Here is a 22,303-nt window from a genome sequence, read left to right as displayed (position 1 = left end):
TCCACTTCCGGGTCAGAACCAGGGAAGAACTTCCAGTTCAGATCCTCCAGGATCACAGGGAGCAGTCACTTGATCAGGATTCCAGACATGCAGGGATGATTGCAGAACCAGTGCTGAAACCTAGGCAGGTCACATGATCAGAATTCCAGACATGCAGAGATGATAGCAGAACCAGTGCTGAAACCTAGGCAGGTCACATGATCAAAATCCAGACATGCAGAGATGAATGCAGAACCAGCCTCTGCTGGAACATAGGAAGGACACATGATCAGGGGTTCTAGACATTACGAGACGATCACAGAAGGCAGAGCAGAAATGCAGGTATCCCGCAGCTCAACAGTCATGAGGTGAGTGTGCACACTGCTCTAGGGAACATGCAGGATAGCAGACATGAGATACGCGTGCACACCCCTCCAGGGGTCATGAGGCAAAACAGACATGGCGGACTTGACAGACATGGCGAGCATGACAATGTGTCTCTTTGTCAATATCATGTAAAGGGGTGGGGAGAAGCAATGATAAGATCAAATACTCTCAGAAGTGCTCGTGCTTATAATAACGTGGGCATTCATAGATTCAGATTAAACAGGTTCACTATGGTAATGGACAAAGCCCGACCTAGACCTGAATTTTACACACAACCAGATGATAGCAGCACATAAAGTGCTTTAATGTTCTATATTTTGCATATTTTGTTCTATATTTGAATGAGGCCTGCCAGTTGTTGTCTGCTAGGGTCCATGGATGACCCTACTTATAATTTTTTCCTGGCTTTTCACTTTGTGCAATGCCTTTATGAGTGTCGGAGTGCCAGAATTACACTTTGTTCACAATATTTGAATGAGGCACTACAGTTGGTGCCTTCAAGGGTGTATGGATGACCCTGCTTGTAATTTTTAGCAGGATCTGCAACAAGTGCATGGTCTTTATGACCCTAGGAGACCAATACATGACAATTTGAACAGAATGTGTATGAGGCCTCCTTTTTGTCTAATACAGGGTGTACCTAAGTCCCTCATTTTTGGCAGTTCTTGCTTCTTTCAAAAAGTACACTGACATTTCCTATTTTTTTTAATAAACAAAATACATATTGGTTTACTTAAATTATAATTTTATAAAATCTTTTAAAATGGTGCCTTATATACAAGTCATTATATGGGAAAGAATGTCTCTCAACATTTTTTTTTCCTGTAAAATGCAATTTCTCCTTGGTTTGAAATGTTTTATCGTCAGTCCTTAAAGTGGAGTAAAAGTGTGATCTCCATTGTTCTCAGCAGAGATCTGGGGGTCAGAGATGCTTCTAGGGGTCTCCCTCCATTCACCACTTTTCCCATCCATTTGAACATTTTCACTACCCCCCCGAACTCTTGGTAAGTTACTTGAAACGTTCATCCAAGTGTTAGGAATTGCTTGGTTCAAGCATTGAGCACCCGAGCATTTTAGTGCTCCCTCATCTCCAGTGAGTAAGTCTCTTGCACTGAGGGCACCGGAGGTTGGGCAGCCTCAATCATTTGATCAGTGTATAAATATTTACACGGCCTTTGCAATCTGTGATCCAAGCAGCTATTCTTGTGATACAGACCGGTGGGTCCCATCGCTCTCCTCCCTACCGGACGTTCTAATTTCCTCTTTGTTTAGTGAACATTTCAGAGTAACAGTAGTGACACAACACTGCAGCTCTATCACCTGCCAACACCCAGGGAAGCGGCTCTATTCACACGGCGGCTTCTGGAAAAGTGACAGCCGGTAAGACATGGACGAGGGCGACAGGTCAGAAGTGACTGTGATACTGCTATTGTGGCGACATGGTGGGCGGTAAGCCGGGGAGATGACTGGTGCAGCTATATGGGTCCATACAGCTAGACGGGAAGAGGTGAGTGCAAGAGTAGACAGCAGGACTGTGGATATATAGTATATACGGACCTGGTGTATCCTCCATGTGATTACACAGGAGATGCGGATATATAGTATGTACGGACCTGGTGTATCCTCCATGTGATTGCACAGGAGATGCGGATATATAGTATGTACGGACCTGGTGTATCCTCCATGTGATTACACAGGAGATGCGGATATATAGTATGTACGGACCTGGTGTATCCTCCATGTGATTGCACAGGAGATGCGGATATATAGTATGTACGGACCTGGTGTATCCTCCATGTGATTACACAGGAGATGCGGATATATAGTATGTACGGACCTGGTGTATCCTCCATGTGATTGCACAGGAGATGCGGATATATAGTATGTACGGACCTGGTGTATCCTCCATGTGATTACACAGGAGATGCGGATATGTAGTATGTACGGACCCGGTGTATCCTCCATGTGATTACACAGGAGATGCGGATATATAGTATGTACGGACCCGGTGTATCCTCCATGTGATTGCACAGGAGATGCGGATATATAGTATGTACGGACCTGGTGTATCCTCCATGTGATTACACAGGAGATGCGGATATATAGTATGTACGGACCTGGTGTATCCTCCATGTGATTGCACAGGAGATGCGGATATATAGTATGTACGGACCTGGTGTATCCTCCATGTGATTACACAGGAGATGCGGATATATAGTATGTACGGACCTGGTGTATCCTCCATGTGATTACACAGGAGATGCGGATATATAGTATGTACGGACCCGGTGTATCCTCCATGTGATTGCACAGGAGATGCGGATATGTAGTATGTACGGACCCGGTGTATCCTCCATGTGATTACACAGGAGATGCGGATATATAGTATGTACGGACCTGGTGTATCCTCCATGTGATTGCACAGGAGATGCGGATATATAGTATGTACGGACCTGGTGTATCCTCCATGTGATTACACAGGAGATGCGGATATATAGTATGTACGGACCTGGTGTATCCTCCATGTGATTGCACAGGAGATGCGGATATATAGTATGTACGGACCTGCTGTATCCTCCATGTGATTACACAGGAGATGCGGATATGTAGTATGTACGGACCCGGTGTATCCTCCATGTGATTACACAGGAGATGCGGATATATAGTATGTACGGACCCGGTGTATCCTCCATGTGATTGCACAGGAGATGCGGATATATAGTATGTACGGACCTGGTGTATCCTCCATGTGATTACACAGGAGATGCGGATATATAGTATGTACGGACCTGGTGTATCATCCATGTGATTGCACAGGAGATGCGGATATGTAGTATGTACGGACCTGGTGTATCCTCCATGTGATTGCACAGGAGATGCAGATATGTAGTATGTACGGACCTGGTGTATCCTCCGTGTGATTGCACAGGAGATGCGGATATATAGTATGTACGGACCTGGTGTATCCTCCATGTGATTGCACAGGAGATGCGGATATGTAGTATGTACGGACCTGGTGTATCCTCCATGTGATTGCACAGGAGATGCAGATATGTAGTATGTACGGACCTGGTGTATCCTCCATGTGATTGCACAGGAGATGCGGATATGTAGTATGTACGGACCTGGTGTATCCTCCATGTGATTGCACAGGAGATGCGGATATGTAGTATGTACGGACCTGGTGTATCCTCCGTGTGATTGCACAGGAGATGCAGATATGTAGTATGTACGGACCTGGTGTATCCTCCGTGTGATTGCACAGGAGATGCGGATATGTAGTATGTACGGACCTGGTGTATCCTCCGTGTGATTGCACAGGAGATGCGGATATGTAGTATGTACGGACCTGGTGTATCCTCCGTGTGATTGCACAGGAGATGCGGATATGTAGTATGTACGGACCTGGTGTATCCTCCGTGTGATTGCACAGGAGATGCGGATATGTAGGATGTTCGGACCCGGTGTATCCTCCGAGTGATTACACAGGAGCTGCGGATATATAGTATGTACGGACCTGGTGTATCCTCCATGTGATTGCACGGGAGATGCGGATATGTAGTATGTACGGACCCGGCGTATCCTCCGTGTGATTGCACAGGAGATGCGGATATGTAGTATGTTCGGACCCGGTGTATCCTCCGTGTGATTGCACAGGAGATGCGCATATGTAGTATGTACGGACCCGGTGTATCCTCCGAGTGATTACACAGGAGCTGCGGATATGTAGTATGTACGGACCCGGCGTATCCTCCGTGTGATTGCACAGGAGCTGCGGATATGTAGTATGTACGGACCCGGTTTATCCTCCGTGTGATTGCACAGGAGATGCGGATATGTAGTATGTACGGACCCGGCGTATCCTCCGTGTGATTACACAGGAGCTGCGGATATGTAGTATGTACGGACCCGGCGTATCCTCCGTGTGATTGCACAGGAGCTGTGGATATGTAGTATGTACGGACCCGGCGTATCCTCCGTGTGATTGCACAGGAGCTGCGGATATGTAGTATGTTCGGACCCGGCGTATCCTCCGTGTGATTGCACAGGAGCTGCGGATATGTAGTATGTACGGACCCGGCGTATCCTCCGTGTGATTGCACAGGAGATGCGGATATGTAGTATGTACGGACCCGGTGTATCCTCCGTGTGATTACACAGGAGATGCGGATTTGTAGTATGTATGGACCCGGCGTATCCTCCATGTGATTACACAGGAGCTGCGGATATATAGTATATACGGACCCGCTGTATCCTCCTCTTTGGGGAAAGCGGATGACTGCAGTCTGAAGAATAAGATTGGTCAGAGTGCAGTCAGATTTTCTATGAGTCTCTGCTGATCTGCAATTTTGTTCTCAGCTGAAATTGGACTGAGACGATCCTCAGCCTGCGGCGATCGTCCTCGGCCGGGACTCGCCAATGCAAGTCAATGGTTGCGAGAAAAAAAAAAATCACACTCTGTGAGTGCTGTATGATTTTTACACACCGATGTCCTTGGAAAAGCTGGAAAGTCATCGGCCGCGCACCGGAACGTCACAGCGTGACCCGACAGATCTATACGTAGAACAGATATAGTGATGTCAGCGCCGTCTGTAGTCAGCGCAGGGATGGCGGCGTTCACTGTTAGTCCTCCCAATCGCATTCTTAATCGTGCTTGTCGCATTGCAGATACCAAGTCCAGGCAAAACCTCAATAGTAATAATAGCACAAATATATCACAAACTAATAGAAGAACAGAGACGCCAGACTTAGTTCTAATCTCAGAGTTCTAATCTATAGCGCTTTGCAACTTGGACATTCGAAGAAATGGCAAAAATTTGGAAAATGGCATCAAAATCGTGTCTAGAGGAGCACCTGCTGTAAGGAGTTCTGTGCCTCCTAGTTTTATAAATTCCAGACCTCACCCTTGGTTATGTAGTGTGGACTAGAGTTGAGCGAAACGGGTCGGTCATATTCATAAGTCGCCGACTTTCGCAAAAGCCGGGTTTCATGAAACGAAACCCGACCATAGCGTCAGGTCGGCCATGCGGTCGGCGACCAGAGCGCCAAAGTCGCGTTTCAAAAGATGCTTCCAGCGCCCTTTTTCAGCAGCCAATGATGGAGGACGCACACTGTGGGCAACGCGATGACATAGGCAGCGGTCACCACCATCTTTGAGAAGGGCATGCGAGTGATTGGCTGGCTTTGTGTGGTATCACAGGGGCTATAAAAGGGCGTGCACGCCGACCGTCATCTTACTTCTGCCGATCTTAGCATAGGGAGAGGTTGCAGCTGCTGATTCTGAATAAAGGAGAGCGTTAGGCAGAGAAGAAGAACAAAAAAACTGCTTCTGCTGCTAGCGATTTCCACTGTACAACACAACAGTTAGTGTGCAGTGACAGGGCAGGATATATTTTTTGTGCATCAGCTCTGTTGGTTATCGGGCTGCCTTATAAGGCTCCCTGATAGCTGCATTGCTGCTGTGCAAACTGCTTTTTTTAAAAGCAAAAATACTTTTCTTCCTCTTTTCTGCCCAGTTACCAAGCGTTCATTTTTCCACACTTTTATGTGCAGCAGTCCTGCTTATTAGGCTGCCTGCTGCCATACTTGGACTGAGAGCATCATTGTCAGCCTCCTAACATCTCTAGTGAGATTCAAATTCTCCCCACTACTATATACACCTTGTACCTTGTTTTACAGTACCATATAGCTGGTGGTATTTTGGGTACATTATTCCAAAAATGAGGAAGTATGGTGGATGAGGCCGTGGAAGTGGGCGGGGGTTGCCAGCTGGTACTGATGGTGGTGGGGGTGCATCTGCTGGTAGTGGCAAAAGCACAATAGCACCTAAGGCAGGAGGTGTTGAGCCTGCGTCATCGTCTGGCTCCACAAGTCCTCGAAGGCTCCCTTTTCGGGGAGTAGGTAAACCGCTTTTAAAGCCGGAGCTTCAGGAACAAGTTTTGGCTTACATTGCTGACACAGCCTCCAGCTCTATAGCCTCCTCTTCTGAAGTTATAAAAAATAAAAGCACTGAGTCGTCAGTGGAGGCTCCTGGTCACCTTTCCTTGTGTCCTTCACCCCCTACCAAAAGTGAAGGATGCGGCAGGCCACACTACCGATTACTCCATGGAGGTCTTTTCACATACCATGCCTGGGTTATCAAGTCAAATCGTGAATTCCCCAGTCCAAGATGAATTGGACATGGAGTGCACTGATGCACAACCACTGATTGATGATTCTGCTGGTACATTCACTCAGAGCACTACATTGTCCTCGCAGTGTACTTAGGCAGAATCAGACCCTGATGAAACTCAGGTGCCCCTTCAAGCACACTATACCACCTTACATGATGACACAGAGGAAGGTGCACATGAAATTGAAGAGGAGGTGATGGATCACCCAGTTGTTGACCCAGATTGGCATCCATTGGGGGAAGAGGGTGCCGCTGCCAATAGCTCAGAAAAGGAGGAGGAGCATCCGCAGCAGGCATCGACATCGCAACAGCTGTTATCTGGCAGGCCCGGAGCAGTCCAAAAACGGTTTACAAAAACCCAAAGAGTTGCAGGACAGCTTGGCCAGACGGTCAAATTAGCACAGCGTGCAAGGCCTCAAAATCTCTTCCCTAGTAGGAAGAGTGCAGTGTGGCACTTTTTTGAACAAAATCCTAATGATCAGGCAAAGGTTATCTGTAAGAAGTGCGCAAAGACCTTTAGCCGAGGGAAAAATCTGAGAAATTTGAATACCAGTTGCATGCTTAGACATTTAAATAACCACCATGCACTTGCAATCGTGGACGGACTACTAAACCTCACGTACCACATGTGCACCTGCTCCGAATGAAGGTAGTCAGCAACGCTACATCGATTCCCCCACTGTCAGCCCACCGGATAGCACACCACCAGCAGCAAATGTTGAGGTGTCGTCGCAAGGCCAAAGCAGTCAGGGAATCACAATGTTATTGCTACGAAAGACTGAATCTAGGCCATCAGCAAGACCATCCACACCATCACCATCACCAACCCTCTCTCAGTCCGCCATGTCCACTGCTAGTTCCACCATATGCAGCTCTCAAGTCCAGCTCACCCTACCAGAGACTCTCAGTAGGACAAGAAAGTACTCATCCTCTCATCCGCGTACACTGTGTTTGAACGCCCACATTGCCAAATTAATCTCGTTAGAGATGATGCCCTACCAGTTGGTTGAAAGTGAAGCTTTCCGCGAGCTCATGGCCTACGCAGTACCACGCTATGACCTACCCAGTCGGCACTTCTTTTCTCGAAAAGCCATCCCAGCCCTCCACCTGCATGTGAAAGACCTCATTGTCCATGCTCTCAAGCAGTCAGTGAGTGGAAAGGTGCACCTCACAACTGATGCATGGTCCAGTCGGCATGGCCAGGGCCGTTACGTGTCCATCACTGCGCACTGGGTTAATGTGGTGGATGCAGGGTCCACAGGGGACAGCGGCGGTGGGACAGTGCTGCCTAGCCCACGGTATAGGAAACAGTTGGCTGTAGGCGTTTGACCCTCCTCCTCCTCCAGAAGCGAAAGCTCATCCACAGAGCGCAGTCGCACAAGCACTCCATCCGCAGCTGCCAGTGTTGCACACGAGGTGTCCCCCTATCGAGCAGCTAGTGGAAAGCGTCAGCAGGCTGTGTTGAAGATGATGTGTTTGGGCGATAGACACACGGCAGAGGTACTGGCCGACTACTTTCAGCGACAAACTGAGTCATGGCTGGGCAGTCTACATCTTGAGGCAGGCAAGGTAGTTAGTGATAATGGCCAGAATTTTTTTTATCAGCCATAGCCCTTTCAAAACGCAGACACATACCTTGCCTGGCTCACACCTTGAACCTGGTGGTGCAGTGCTTCCTCAATAATTATCCAGAGTTAACAGCCCTGCTCCATAAGGGGCGAAGACTGTGCTTGCACATCCGCCGGTCGCCCGTACACTCCAGTAGTATGCAGAAGCTGCAGCGATTGCTCCACCTTCCCAAGCACCGCCTAATTATCGACGTTGCAACAAGGTGGATCTCCACCCTGCACATGGTTGAGCAGCTGTGCGAACAGAGGCAGGCCATAATGCATTTGTGGGAGGATACACGGGCTGGCAGTTTGAAGGCAGACATGGAGTTGTCTGGTGTGCAGTGGTCGAAGCTGAAAGACCTCTGTAAAGTCCTTCAGTGTTTTGAGGAATGCACACGGCTGGTAAGCGCAGACGACGCCATCATAAGCATGAGCATCCCACTTATGCGTCTGCTCATGCAAACTTTAACGCACATTAAGGAGCAGGCATCTGCAGCCGATGAGGAAGAGGAGGAGGGAAGCCTTGATGACAGTCAGCCATTGTCTGGTCAGGGAACTGTTGTGGACGAGCTGGAGGAAGAAGAGGAAGAGGAGGAGGATGATGATGGCGCTGATTATTTAGGGGAGGAGGATGCTTCTCAGGGGGCAAGAGAAAATGTTGGCGTGGCAAGGTCTGGTACAGGGTTTGTGCGTGACTGGAGGGATGTGGATTTGCCAGAAAGTGCTCCTCCACCCAGCACTCGCAGTGCATTATTGACACCTGGAACATTGGCCCACATGTGTGATTATGCCTTGCAGATCCTAAAAAGGGACCCCCGCATTGCCAAAATGATGAACGATGACGACGACTGGTTGGCCAGCATCCTGGATCCACGCTATAAAGGCAAAGTCCAAAACATCATGCCACAGGAGAACCTTGACCCAATATTGGCTAACAAACAAGCTACTCTGGTAAGCCGGTTGGTTGAGGCATTCCCAGCACACAGCAGCGGTGATGGTTCTCACACAAGCCGTAGGGGCCGGGGGCAACTTGTAAGAGGTGTTGGTGGTGCACACAGCAGGAGTGGCGTTGGACACAGGGGTTTCATGACAGTGTTGTGGACTGATTTTTCAAGTACCGCTCACACGACTGCTAATACAGCATCGATGGAAAGTGACAGGAGACAGCAGTTGTCAACTATGGTTACAAACTACTTTTCCTCCCATATCGATGTTCTCCCGCACAGGTCATTTCCATTTGACTATTGGGCCGCTAAACTGGACACCTGGCCTGAATTGGCACAATATGCCTTACAGGAGCTCGCTTGCTCAGTTGCAAGTGTGCTATCGGAAAGAGTCTTCAGTGCTGCTGGATCAATCCTGACAGAAAAAAGGACCCGTCTGTCAACCCAAAATGTGGATGACCTAACCTTCATTAAAATGAACCACGCATGGGTTTCCAAGGATTTTGTCACACCTTACCCTGATGACACATAGGTTGCCTGAAAAATGGATCGCTTTTGTCCTCCTCTTCCTCGGACTTTTCCAATTCCTCCATTTTCAGCTGCTGAATGTCCAACATCTTCATATGCCATTTTTTCAACCTCCCTAACTGGGCTGCCTCCAACCCCAGGGCCGGGGTCACCACCTGGCACATGCACCCATGCGAGTGCCTTTGCCCTGGACAGGTGGGTGGGCCCACTCTTGGGCGACGGCACTGGCGCAGGGTCCCTCATAGTACAATCAAGTGTCTCTGATGGTGGGGGTGCACAGACACACCGCCGTACTATGAGGGGCCCTGTGCCAGTGTCATTGCCAACGAGTGGACCCCCCCTGCTTGCTGAGGATCACAGCACTTGCAAAGTTGAAATACTTACCTCTCCCTGCTCCACCACCGTGACGTCTTCTGCGCTTCCTGACAGTGACATTCTGGTCAGAGAGCGCGATGACATCACATCTGTACGCCCTCTGTCTAAACAGTCCAAGTGCAGACAGATGGAAGATGGGGACGACGAGGAGTCCAGACTAGTACAGGGATTCCCTTAGCGAGGAGACTTATTTAATTGTTTTAAAGGTTGGGAGCAATTTTTGGGGAGCACTATACTCTGGAGAATGATATATGGGGACCATCATACACTGGAGCATTCCAAAGGTGGACATCAGACACTGGAGCAGCATTTACAGGGCCCATTATACACTGGAGCATTAGAAATGGGGCCCATTATATATGGAGCATTATTTGGGCCCATAAGACAGTGGAGCTTCATCCATGGGGACCAACATATACTGTAGCATTATGTGGAGCTCATCATATACTGTATGGAACATTACAGTTGTGGCCAAAAGTATTGACACCCCTGCAATTCTGTCAGATAATACTCAGTTTCTTCCTGAAAATGATTGCAAACACAAATTCTCTGGTATTATTATCTTCATTTAATTTGTCTTAAATGAAAAACACAAAAGAGAATGAAGCAAAAAGCAAAACATTGATCATTTCACACAAAACTCCAAAAATGGGCCAGACAAAAGTATTGGCACCCTCAGCCTAATACTTGGTTGCACAACCTTTAGCCAAAATAACTGCGACCAACCGCTTTCGGTAACCATCAATGAGTTTCTTACAATGCTCTGCTGGAATTTTGGACCATTCTTCTTTGGCAAACTGCTCCAGGTCAATGATATTTGAAGGGTGTCTTCTCCAAACTGCCATTTTTAGATCTATCCACAGGTGTTCTATGGAATTCAGGTCTGGACTCATTGCTGGCCACCTTAGAAGTCTCCAGTGCTTTCTCTCAAACCATTTTCTAGTGCTTTTTGAAGTGTGTTTTGGGTCATTGTCCTGCTGGAAGACCCATGACCTCTGAGGGAGACCCAGCTTTCTCACACTGGGCCCTACATTATGCTGTAAAATTTGTTGGTAGTCTTCAGACTTCATAATGCCATGCAGATGGTCAAGCAGTCCAGTGCCAGAGGCAGCAAAGCAACCCCAAAACATCAGGGAACCTCCGCCATGTTTGACTGTAGGGACCGTGTTTTTTTCTTTGAATGCCTCTTTTTTTCTCCTGTAAACTCTATGTTGATGCCTTTGCCCAAAAAGCTCTACTTTTGTCTCATCTGACCAGAGAACATTCTTCCAAAACGTTTTAGGCTTTTTCAGGTAAGTTTTGGCAAACTCCAGCCTGGCTTTTTTATGTTTCGGGGTAAGAAGTGGGGTCTTCCTGGGTCTCCTACCATACAGTCCCTTTTCATTCAGATGCCAACAGATAGTACGGGTTGACACTGTTGTACCCTCGGACTGCAGGTCAGCTTGAACTTGTTTGGATGTTAGTCGAGGTTCTTTATCCAACATCCGCACAATCTTGCGTTGAAATCTCTTGTCAATTTTCTTTTCCGTCCACATCTAGGGAGGTTAGCCACAGTGCCATGGGCTTTACACTTCTTGATGACACTGCGCACGGTAGACACAGGAACATTCAGGTCTTTGGAGATGGACTTGTAGCCTTGAGATTGCTCATGCTTCCTCACAATTTGGTTTCTCAAGTCCTCAGACAGTTCTTTGGTCTTCTTTCTTTTCTCCATGCTCAATGTGGTACACACAAGGACACAGGACAGAGGTTGAGTCAACTTTAATCCATGTCAGCTGGCTGCAAGTGTGATTTAGTTATTGCCAACACCTGTTAGGTGCCACAGGTAAGTTACAGGTGCTGCTAATTACACAAATTAGAGAAGCATCACATGATTTTTCAAACAGTGCCAATACTTTTGTCCACCCTCTTTTTTATGTTTGGTGTGGAATTATATCCAATTTGGCTTTAGGACAATTCTTTTTGTGTTTTTTCATTTAAGACAAATTAAATGAAGATAATAATACCAAAGAATTTGTGTTTGCAATCATTTTCAGGAAGAAACTGAGTATTATCTGATAGAATTGCAGGGGTGTCAATACTTTTGGCCACAACTGTATATGGGACCAGTGATTCTGTATGGAGAAATATATGGGCCTCATTATTCTGTATGGCGCACTATGCGGTGGCCATAATACTGTATGGAGGAATATACTGTCTGTTTTTGTAGCTATTGGAGAATTTAAAATAGATATCAGTCATGAGATGTAAGAAGTGAAGTATTTTTCATTGTACTATACCGCTATTTCTCTGCCGTATCGGAGCATCATGAGTTGTGGTATGTGTTAAAGGAGCCTATTGACTCTTTGGCCCAGGGCCCACGAAAACCTGGAGCCAGCCCTACCCCCCCCCACAACTTTAGCCAAATAACCCCCAGTTTTCAATGCCTAGTATTATAAAGTAAATTGAGGTTGACAAGCTTCAGTAATCAGAATTGATTTTTTTGGCATTAAAATGGGCACTGTAGGGGTTTCCTGTCCTACACTCACTGCCGACTTTGCTTCCCCATTGACTTGCATTGGGTTTCGTGTTTCAGTCGGCCTTCGACTTTTCACGATAATCGGCCGATTTCGTTCGACCCTAATTTTGCGAAAGTCGGGTTTCATGAAACCCGACTCGACCCGAAAAAAGCCAAAGTCGCTCATCTCTAGTGTGGGCTATAATAAATGTGGACAATCCTTGTGCAAAACTTGCCCGCATTCTCATAAAACTCTCACCTTCTCGTGCTCTACTAAAGCTAAAAGTTTCAAAATTAATTTCTTAATTTGTTATTCTGAGTATGTGGTATACGTGACTTGAATGCAAAGTTTGCCATCTCAAACACAGTTGTGCTCAAAAGTTTACATACCCCGGCAGAATGTTTGCTTTCTTGGCCTTTTCTCAGAGAATATGAATGATAACACCAAACCTTTTTCTCCACTCATGGTTAGTGGTTGGGTGAAGCCATTTATTGTCAGACTACTGTGTTTTCTCTCTTTAAATCATAATGACAACCCAAAACATCCAAATGACCCTGATCAAAAGTTCACATATCCCATTTCTTAATAACATGTATTGCCCCTTCTAACATCAATGACAGCTTGAAGTCTTTTGTGGAAGTTGTGGATGAGGTTCTTTATTTTCTCAGATGGTAAAGCTGCTCACACTTCTTGGCAAAACGCCTCTAGTTCCTTTAACTTCCTGGGCTGTCTAGCATGAACTGCGCGCTTGAGATCTCCCCAGAGCGGCTCAATGGTACTGAGGTCAGGAGACTGAGAGGGCCACTCCAGAACCTTCACTTTATTCTGCTGTAGCCAATGACAGGACGATTTGGCCATGTGTTTTGGATTGTCATGTTGGAACGTCCAAGTACGTCCCATGTGCAGCTTCCGGGCTGATGATTGCAAATTTGCCTCCAGTATTTGCTGATAACATGCTGCATTCATCTTTCCTTCAACTTTGCCCAAGTTTCCAGTGCCTTTGTAGCTCACACATCCCCAAAACAGCGATCCACCTCCATTCTTTACTGTAGGAATGGTGTTCCTTTCATCATAAGCCAAGTTGACCTCTCTTCAAATGTAACGTTTATGGTTGTTTTCGAAACAATTTTATTAACATTTTATAACAGAGCATACATAAATGCAATATCGTGAGGCACTCATGACACATGAAAGAAAGAAAAAAATAAAAAACAACCAGACTATAAATAATAATAATAAGAACTCATGGAAACATTTCCAGCCAGCGAGACCATTTCTTTATAAAGGAAGGAAGACAGCCATTCAGCAACGTTTATGGTTGTGGCCAAAAAGTTAAATTTTGGTCTCATCACTCCAAATTACCTTGTTACAGAAGTTTTGAAGCTTGTCTGTGTGCTGTTTTGTGTATTGTAGGTGAGATACTTTGTGACATTTGTGCAGTAATGGCTTTCTTCTGGCGACTCGACCATGCAGCCCATTTTTCTTCAAGTGCCTCCTTATTGTGCATCTTGAAACAGCCACACCACTAGTTTTCAGAGAGTCCGGTATTTCAGCTGATGTTATTTGTGGTTTTTCTTTGCATTCCGAACAATTTTCCTGGCAGTTGTTGGCAACGTTTTTGTTGGTCTACCTGACCGTGGTTTTGTTTTTACAGAGCCCCTCATTTTCCATTTGTTAATCACAGTTTGAACGCTGCTGATTGACATTATCAATTCCTTGGATATCTTTTTGTATCCATTTCCTGTTTTATACAGTTCAACTACCTTATTCCTGTAGATCCATTGACAATTCTTATGCTTTCCCCATGACTCACAATCCAGAAATGTCAGTGGCTGGATGAAAGATGCAAGAGTCTGTCTGGATCCCAGAAACTCACTCAGCTTTTATGCACACACACTGATTACAAGCAAGCAGGTCACAGGTGAGGATGTTACCTTTAGTAGCCATTCAAACCCATTTGTGTCAACTACTGTGCATGTTATCAGGCCAAAATCACCAGGGTATGTGAAGTTTTGATCAGGGTCATTTGGATGTTTTGGGTGGTCATTTTGATTTATAAAGAGAAAACACAGTAGTCTGAAAATAAATGGCTTCACCCAAACAACGAACCATGAGTGGAGGAAAAGTTTTGGTGTTATCTTTCATATTCTCTGAGAAGAGGCCAAGAAAGCAAAAATTCTGCCGGGGTATGTAAACTTTTGAGCACAACTGTATATAGGCTCCACTACGAGAAAATGAAAACCTAGAATACGGGAACATTTCTATGATATTACTTTTCCTTCTAATCGTAATGTATCCAATATTTCGAATCATTTTAAATACAATTCACAACAGAGAAAATAAACATTGTAAAGTATTTGCCACTGGTGTTTTTAGGGTAATTTACACTTTTTTTTAACTAATTGTCTTGTTAATTTTCACCTGTGTCTCGCCTTAATACTTCCTACCTGCTGTTCTTTCATGCTGAGTCTAAGAACACAAGCCGTGTGCAAAACGCATTCAGTTTTCTATTGTCACCCTTCCTGTGGTTATTTCCGGTAGAATATGTCATTGCAGCTATTTTGCTTTTTACTGGATACAAATAAAAGCTTGATTTTATCTGAAGAAGCTGTACATGTATTTTATTACACACTAAATTATTTTCTAAAAAAAAAAATCATATGGGATCCCCCAACATTTTATTAACCAGCAGAAGGAAGGCGGACAGCTGAGGATAGAGGTTTATAGTCTGGGAAGGGGGCAATACCCCTGGAGCTTTCCAGCCTATTAATGTCAGCTCACAGCTGAATAGTTAGCCCATACTGGCTATAAAAAAATAGTAGGGTCCTCCTATAATTAATAACCAGCCAAGGCTAGGCATACAGCTTACAGCTGTGGGCTGATAAAAACCTAGGAAGGGGTAAGGATATTGTCCGCCTCCCACAAAAAAAATCATCTTTCAGCTGCCCCAGAAATGGCACATCCATAAGATGCACCAAATCTTGCACTTAGCCTGCACTCTTTCCACTTGCCCCACTAGCGGTGGCATGTGGGGTAATAGTTGGGGGGATTGATGTTACCTTTGTATTGTCAGGTGACATCAAGCCCACAGATTAGGAATGGAGAGGTGTCATTGTGTCAGCTGTGTACCGCCGGAGAGTCTGCGCTCCGGAGACAGAGGCAGAAGCAGGGCGCCTGGGAGCGGGACCGAGGTGAGTATGTGGTGTTTTGTTTTTTTTTTTCATGGGGTGAAGATGGGGATTCTATAGGGTAAACATGGGGATTCTATGGGGGTGACAGGCTGCACATGGGGAAGCTATGGGGCGGACAGGCTGCACATGGGGAGGCTATGGGAAAGCTGTATACTGTCATGCAATTTATGGGGAGGCTGTGTGGAGCTCAATCAGTATATGGGGAGGCAGTGGAGGCCTCCTGCAGTATATAGGGAGGCTGTGTGGGGCTCATGCAGTGTACAGGGAGGCTGTGTGAGGCTCATGCAGTATATAGGGAGGCTGTGTGGGGGTCATGCAGTATATAGGGAGGCTGTGTGAGGGTCATGCAGTATATAGGGAGGCTGTGTGGGGCTCATTCCTTATATAGGGAGGCTGTGTGAGGCTCATGCAGTATATAGGGAGGCTGTGTGAGGCTCATGCAGTATATAGGGAGGCTGTGTGAGGCTCATGCAGTATATAGGGAGGCTGTGTGGGGGTCATGCAGTATACAGGGAGGCTGTGTGAGGCTCATGCAGTATATAGGGAGGCTGTGTGGGGGTCATGCAGTATATAGGGAGGCTGTGTGGGGGTCATGCAGTATATAGGGAGGCTGTGTGGGGGTCATGCAGTATATAGGGAGGCTGTGTGGGGGTCATGCAGTATATAGGGAGGCTGTGTGGGGCTCATGCTGTATATAGGGAGGCTGTGTGGGGGTCATGCAGTATATAGGGAGGCTGTGTGAGGCTCATGCAGTATATAGGGAGGCTGTGTGGGGGTCATGCAGTATATAGGGAGGCTGTGTGGGGCTCATGCAGTGTATAGGGAGGCTGTGTGAGGCTCATGCAGTATATAGGGAGGCTGTGTGGGGGTCATGCAGTATATAGGGAGGCTGTGTGAGGGTCATGCAGTATATAGGGAGGCTGTGTGGGGCTCATTCCTTATATAGGGAGGCTGTGTGAGGCTCATGCAGTATATAGGGAGGCTGTGTGAGGCTCATGCAGTATATAGGGAGGCTGTGTGAGGCTCATGCAGTATATAGGGAGGCTGTGTGGGGGTCATGCAGTATATAGGGAGGCTGTGTGGGGGTCATGCAGTATATAGGGAGGCTGTGTGGGGGTCATGCAGTATATAGGGAGGCTGTGTGGGGGTCATGCAGTATATAGGGAGGCTGTGTGGGGCTCATGCTGTATATAGGGAGGCTGTGTGGGGGTCATGCAGTATATAGGGAGGCTGTGTGAGGCTCATGCAGTATATAGGGAGGCTGTGTGGGGGTCATGCAGTATATAGGGAGGCTGTGTGAGGCTCATGCTGTATATAGGGAGGCTGTGTGGGGCTCATGCAGTGTATATAGGGAGGCTGTGTGGGGCTCATGCTGTATATAGGGAGGCTGTGTGGGGCTCATGCTGTATATAGGGAGGCTGTGTGGGGCTCATGCAGTATATAGGGAGGCTGTGTGGGGCTCATGCAGTGTATATAGGGAGGCTGTGTGGGGCTCATGCAGTATATAGGGAGGCTGTGTGAGGCTCATGCAGTGTATATAGGGAGGCTGTGTGAGGCTCATGCAGTATATAGGGAGGCTGTGTGGGGGTCATGCAGTATATAGGGAGGCTGTGTGGGGCTCATTCCTTATATAGGGAGGCTGTGTGAGGCTCATGCAGTATATAGGGAGGCTGTGTGAGGCTCATGCAGTATATAGGGAGGCTGTGTGAGGCTCATGCAGTATATAGGGAGGCTGTGTGAGGCTCATGCAGTATATAGGGAGGCTGTGTGAGGCTCATGCAGTATATAGGGAGGCTGTGTGGGGGTCATGCAGTATATAGGGAGGCTGTGTGAGGCTCATGCAGTATATAGGGAGGCTGTGTGAGGCTCATGCAGTATATAGGGAGGCTGTGTGGGGCTCATGCAGTATATAGGGAGGCTGTGTGGGGGTCATGCAGTATATAGGGAGGCTGTGTGAGGCTCATGCAGTATATAGGGAGGCTGTGTGGAGCTCATGCAGTATATAGGGAGGCTGTGTGGGGGTCATGCAGTATATAGGGAGGCTGTGTGGGGCTCATGCAGTGTATAGGGAGGCTGTGTGGAGCTCATGCAGTATATAGGGAGGCTGTGTGGGACTCATGCTGTATATAGGGAGGCTGTGTGAGGCTCATGCAGTATATATAGGGAGGCTGTGTGGAGCTCATGCAGTATATAGGGAGGCTGTGTGGAGCTCATGCAGTATATAGGGAGGCTGTGTTGGGGTCATGCAGTATATAGGGAGGCTGTGTGAGGCTCATGCAGTATATAGGGAGGCTGTGTGAGGCTCATGCAGTATATAGGGAGGCTGTGTGGGGGTCATGCAGTATATAGGGAGGCTGTGTGAGGCTCATGCAGTATATAGGGAGGCTGTGTGGAGCTCATGCAGTATATAGGGAGGCTGTGTGGAGCTCATGCAGTATATAGGGAGGCTGTGTGGGGGTCATGCAGTATATAGGGAGGCTGTGTGAGGCTCATGCAGTATATAGGGAGGCTGTGTGAGGCTCATGCAGTATATAGGGAGGCTGTGTGAGGCTCATGCAGTATATAGGGAGGCTGTGTGGAGCTCATGCAGTATATAGGGTGGCTGTGTGGGGGTCATGCAGTATATAGGGTGGCTGTGTGGGGCTCATGCAGTATATAGGGAGGCTGTGTGGGGGTCATGCAGTATATAGGGAGGCTGTGTGGGACTCATGCTGTATATAGGGAGGCTGTGTGAGGCTCATGCAGTATATAGGGAGGCTGTGTGGAGCTCATGCAGTATATAGGGAGGCTGTGTGGAGCTCATGCAGTATATAGGGAGGCTGTGTGGGGGTCATGCAGTATATAGGGAGGCTGTGTGAGGCTCATGCAGTATATAGGGAGGCTGTGTGAGGCTCATGCAGTATATAGGGAGGCTGTGTGAGGCTCATGCAGTATATAGGGAGGCTGTGTGGAGCTCATGCAGTATATAGGGTGGCTGTGTGGGGGTCATGCAGTATATAGGGTGGCTGTGTGGAGCTCATGCAGTATATAGGGAGGCTGTGTGGGGGTCATGCAGTATATAGGGAGGCTGTGTGGGACTCATGCTGTATATAGGGAGGCTGTGTGAGGCTCATGCCGTATATAGGGAGGCTGTGTGGAGCTCATGCAGTATATAGGGAGGCTGTGTGGAGCTCATGCAGTATATAGGGAGGCTGTGTGGGGGTCATGCAGTATATAGGGAGGCTGTGTGAGGCTCATGCAGTATATAGGGAGGCTGTGTGAGGCTCATGCAGTATATAGGGAGGCTGTGTGAGGCTCATGCAGTATATAGGGAGGCTGTGTGGAGCTCATGCAGTATATAGGGAGGCTGTGTGGAGCTCATGCAGTATATAGGGAGGCTGTGTGGGGCTCATGCAGTGTATAGGGAGGCTGTGTGGGGCTCATGCAGTGTATAGGGAGGCTGTGTGAGGCTCATGCAGTATATAGGGAGGCTGTGTGGGGGTCATGCAGTATATAGGGAGGCTGTGTGAGGGTCATGCAGTATATAGGGAGGCTGTGTGGGGCTCATTCCTTATATAGGGAGGCTGTGTGAGGCTCATGCAGTATATAGGGAGGCTGTGTGAGGCTCATGCAGTATATAGGGAGGCTGTGTGAGGCTCATGCAGTATATAGGGAGGCTGTGTGGGGGTCATGCAGTATATAGGGAGGCTGTGTGGGGGTCATGCAGTATATAGGGAGGCTGTGTGGGGGTCATGCAGTATATAGGGAGGCTGTGTGGGGGTCATGCAGTATATAGGGAGGCTGTGTGGGGCTCATGCTGTATATAGGGAGGCTGTGTGGGGGTCATGCAGTATATAGGGAGGCTGTGTGAGGCTCATGCAGTATATAGGGAGGCTGTGTGGGGCTCATGCTGTATATAGGGAGGCTGTGTGGGGCTCATGCTGTATATAGGGAGTCTGTGTGGGGCTCATGCTGTATATAGGGAGGCTGTGTGGGGCTCATGCTGTATATAGGGAGGCTGTGTGGGGCTCATGCAGTATATAGGGAGGCTGTGTGGGGCTCATGCAGTGTATATAGGGAGGCTGTGTGGGGCTCATGCTGTATATAGGGAGGCTGTGTGGGGCTCATGCTGTATATAGGGAGGCTGTGTGGGGCTCATGCAGTATATAGGGAGGCTGTGTGGGGCTCATGCAGTGTATATAGGGAGGCTGTGTGGGGCTCATGCAGTATATAGGGAGGCTGTGTGAGGCTCATGCAGTGTATATAGGGAGGCTGTGTGAGGCTCATGCAGTATATAGGGAGGCTGTGTGGGGGTCATGCAGTATATAGGGAGGCTGTGTGGGGCTCATTCCTTATATAGGGAGGCTGTGTGAGGCTCATGCAGTATATAGGGAGGCTGTGTGAGGCTCATGCAGTATATAGGGAGGCTGTGTGAGGCTCATGCAGTATATAGGGAGGCTGTGTGAGGCTCATGCAGTATATAGGGAGGCTGTGTGGGGGTCATGCAGTATATAGGGAGGCTGTGTGAGGCTCATGCAGTATATAGGGAGGCTGTGTGAGGCTCATGCAGTATATAGGGAGGCTGTGTGGGGCTCATGCAGTATATAGGGAGGCTGTGTGGGGGTCATGCAGTATATAGGGAGGCTGTGTGGAGCTCATGCAGTATATAGGGAGGCTGTGTGGGGGTCATGCAGTGTATAGGGAGGCTGTGTGGGGCTCATGCAGTGTATAGGGAGGCTGTGTGGAGCTCATGCAGTATATAGGGAGGCTGTGTGGGACTCATGCTGTATATAGGGAGGCTGTGTGAGGCTCATGCAGTATATATAGGGAGGCTGTGTGGAGCTCATGCAGTATATAGGGAGGCTGTGTGGAGCTCATGCAGTATATAGGGAGGCTGTGTTGGGGTCATGCAGTATATAGGGAGGCTGTGTGAGGCTCATGCAGTATATAGGGAGGCTGTGTGGGGGTCATGCAGTATATAGGGAGGCTGTGTGAGGCTCATGCAGTATATAGGGAGGCTGTGTGGAGCTCATGCTGTATATAGGGAGGCTGTGTGGAGCTCATGCAGTATATAGGGTGGCTGTGTGGGGGTCATGCAGTATATAGGGAGGCTGTGTGGGGGTCATGCAGTATATAGGGAGGCTGTGTGAGGCTCATGCAGTATATAGGGAGGCTGTGTGGAGCTCATGCTGTATATAGGGAGGCTGTGTGGAGCTCATGCAGTATATAGGGAGGCTGTGTGGGGGTCATGCAGTATATAGGGAGGCTGTGTGGGGGTCATGCAGTATATAGGGAGGCTGTGTGAGGCTCATGCAGTATATAGGGAGGCTGTGTGGAGCTCATGCTGTATATAGGGAGGCTGTGTGGAGCTCATGCAGTATATAGGGTGGCTGTGTGGAGCTCATGCAGTATATAGGGAGGCTGTGTGAGGCTCATGCAGTATATAGGGAGGCTGTGTGAGGCTCATGCAGTATATAGGGAGGCTGTGTGAGGCTCATGCAGTATATAGGGAGGCTGTGTGGAGCTCATGCTGTATATAGGGAGGCTGTGTGGAGCTCATGCTGTATATAGGGAGGCTGTGTGAGGCTCATGCAGTATATAGGGTGGCTGTGTGGAGCTCATGCTGTATATAGGGAGGCTGTGTGGAGCTCATGCAGTATATAGGGTGGCTGTGTGGAGCTCATGCAGTATATAGGGAGGCTGTGTGGGGCTCATTCCTTATATAGGGAGGCTGTGTGAGGCTCATGCAGTATATAGGGAGGCTGTGTGGGGGTCATGCAGTATATAGGGAGGCTGTGTGGGGGTCATGCAGTATATAGGGAGGCTGTGTGGGGGTCATGCAGTATATAGGGAGGCTGTGTGGGGGTCATGCAGTATATAGGGAGGCTGTGTGGGGCTCATGCTGTATATAGGGAGGCTGTGTGGGGGTCATGCAGTATATAGGGAGGCTGTGTGGGGGTCATGCAGTATATAGGGAGGCTGTGTGAGGCTCATGCTGTATATAGGGAGGCTGTGTGGGGCTCATGCAGTGTATATAGGGAGGCTGTGTGGGGCTCATGCTGTATATAGGGAGGCTGTGTGGGGCTCATGCTGTATATAGGGAGGCTGTGTGGGGCTCATGCAGTATATAGGGAGGCTGTGTGGGGCTCATGCAGTGTATATAGGGAGGCTGTGTGGGGGTCATGCAGTATATAGGGAGGCTGTGTGGGACTCATGCTGTATATAGGGAGGCTGTGTGAGGCTCATGCAGTATATAGGGAGGCTGTGTGGGGGTCATGCAGTATATAGGGAGGCTGTGTGAGGCTCATGCTGTATATAGGGAGGCTGTGTGGGGCTCATGCAGTGTATATAGGGAGGCTGTGTGGGGCTCATGCTGTATATAGGGAGGCTGTGTGGGGCTCATGCTGTATATAGGGAGGCTGTGTGGGGCTCATGCAGTATATAGGGAGGCTGTGTGGGGCTCATGCAGTGTATATAGGGAGGCTGTGTGGGGGTCATGCAGTATATAGGGAGGCTGTGTGGGACTCATGCTGTATATAGGGAGGCTGTGTGAGGCTCATGCAGTATATAGGGAGGCTGTGTGGAGCTCATGCAGTATATAGGGAGGCTGTGTGGAGCTCATGCTGTATATAGGGAGGCT

The 22,303-nt window shown here is 48.2% G+C and overlaps 1 protein-coding gene across 2 annotated transcripts in view; it reads left to right on the top strand.

Moving 5' to 3' along the window:
- Window positions 1-200: 200 nt before the first annotated feature.
- The window catches only part of LOC141075454 (beta-1,3-galactosyltransferase 5-like), a 132,807-nt gene continuing 110,704 nt past the window's right edge, over window positions 201-22,303 (top strand). The window contains exon 1 of one of the 2 annotated variants that reach the window (XM_073562517.1): window positions 201-347. The gene's annotated coding sequence lies outside the window, so the exon portion shown is untranslated. Of the gene's footprint in view, window positions 348-1,640; window positions 1,747-22,303 lie in introns of those variants that run through there. The other variant, XM_073562518.1, reaches the window with a different exon arrangement.

Source organism: Dendrobates tinctorius, unplaced genomic scaffold, assembly GCF_039654945.1.
Source record: "Dendrobates tinctorius isolate UK_male_01 unplaced genomic scaffold, ASM3965494v1 ptg000356l, whole genome shotgun sequence".
Classification (NCBI taxonomy): domain Eukaryota; kingdom Metazoa; phylum Chordata; class Amphibia; order Anura; family Dendrobatidae; genus Dendrobates; species Dendrobates tinctorius.
The sequence above is the reverse complement of the archived record's forward strand: the minus strand, read 5'-3'. Positions and strand labels throughout refer to the sequence as shown.